The sequence below is a fragment of the Amaranthus tricolor genome, chromosome 13, assembly GCF_026212465.1.
Source record: "Amaranthus tricolor cultivar Red isolate AtriRed21 chromosome 13, ASM2621246v1, whole genome shotgun sequence".
NCBI lineage: Eukaryota > Viridiplantae > Streptophyta > Magnoliopsida > Caryophyllales > Amaranthaceae > Amaranthus > Amaranthus tricolor.
The window spans coordinates 1,535,592-1,537,500 of NC_080059.1; positions in this window are offsets into that span (position 1 = coordinate 1,535,592).

The following is a 1,909-nucleotide window of genomic DNA, read 5'->3' on the forward strand; positions in this document are numbered from 1 at the left end:
TACACACAGCTTTGTATAATCAGCTAATTTACAACAAATTCCTCTCAACAGCATCCACCTTATAAAAAGTTAGTTGGGATGAAATCGATTGATCAAATCAGTTATTTTAATTAACTATCAGTTATTAATTTGTCAAAAACTCTAATATACATAATTTTGATCATGTTCTCAAACTTATTCATGTTGACATGTTCGAAACTTATTATATAGGACGAGTGTATGACTATGTAAACAACATGCATGTGAATTGAGTAGGGGTGGCATGTGACGATGAGTAGAAATGTGTCTAGCCAATTGAGTAATTAACCGACAGCTTTTCAATGTTACTAACCAATTTAGGACTAGTTTTTATAAGAATAATTGTTTTTTCATTTATAGTAGTATTTTGTACAACATAATATAAGTGCACATCATATTCAAACCATATTATAAGTTTCTACAGCTAAAAGATAAAGAAAAGAGGAAAATGGCTAATTGTTAGCCTGTTTATTAAAAGCAATGCCCCATGTGACTCCAAGTCATGGTAGTTATGGCAGTTGGAGGTCCCTATACAACCATTATCGTCTTTATCAATTCTATTTAGGATTTAGCAAAGAAAAAATGTGTCAACACGTACCCATAGAAAATAATGCCCCTAAAGTGTCTCTATACAACCATATTGTGTTGTTTTTCAAATATATACTAGTCACTTCAATTCAGTTTGTACGTTACATTTATAAACTTTTATATAGATATAACGTTTGATATATTTAAATATGATTTTTATAGTTATACGCAAAGTTGTTAAAATTGGAATTGTACTTAGAATCGTTTACAGAGGTAGAATCGAATCGTAGAATCGTATGATTTTACAAATAAAATTAAATAATATTAAATTATATAGTATCTTATCATTATTATCCATTTTAAAAGTCTAAGTTTATGAATTAAAGTTTCTTTGACTTTATTTTTAAGAATGTAAATCAAATTTTTTAATAATTAGTTTAAATCTTCAAACCGATTAAGAAATTTATTTTTTAAAAGTGTTATGATAATACATTATTGAAATTTATTTATATAAGTGAAAGAGATTAGTGAAAGATGGTACATAAGAACAATTAATAATAATTAATACTAAATTAGTAGAATCGGATCGTTAAATCGTAGGATCGTAGAATCGTGCTATGATTCTACATATAAAAATTTTATTCCAACTAGAATTGTAAGATTCTACAACTTTAAGATTCTACCTATAATTCGAATCGCTCACTTGTTTTTGGATCGTAAAATCGTAGAATCATAGATTAGAATCGCGAACAACAATGGTTATATGTATCCACGTGAAATCTGACTAGCTAGATTTGTCTCGATTTATAAAATTTTACAATATATATTTATTATAGCATAACAACGTATTTGTTATGATATTGAGACATAAGCTATACTTGAAAATAGTGTAAAAAGTAAATATAACCAACAAAGTTATAGGGGAGATTTGTACTTAGTCAGACTTTGTCTATATACTTCTATAATTCTATAAATGTGCCATTTCTTTTAAATATCAATGATCATAGAAGTAGTATTTTTTTTCTTATGTTTGTCAAATGATTTTGGATTGGAGTTATTGGCAAAAATTGATGGTTGATACCACTAACTTGAAGTATTGACTGTTAATTAGATTTTAAGTCAATTGTTTATGATAATTATTATAAAGATATTTGGTAAAAAATAGTCATTGACTCATTGTTATTTATGAGAGAAAAATAAGCTGGAAAAGCTAAAAGCAAATGAAAAGGTAACTTGTAGTTGTAGCTTGTTATTTTGGCTTAAAAACTGACTTTTTAGTTAGTTTAAAGTAATTTACCAAATACACTTTAGGTTGTTTGACCAATATAAAAAGTTAAAAAGACAAAATGCCAAAAAGATCAAA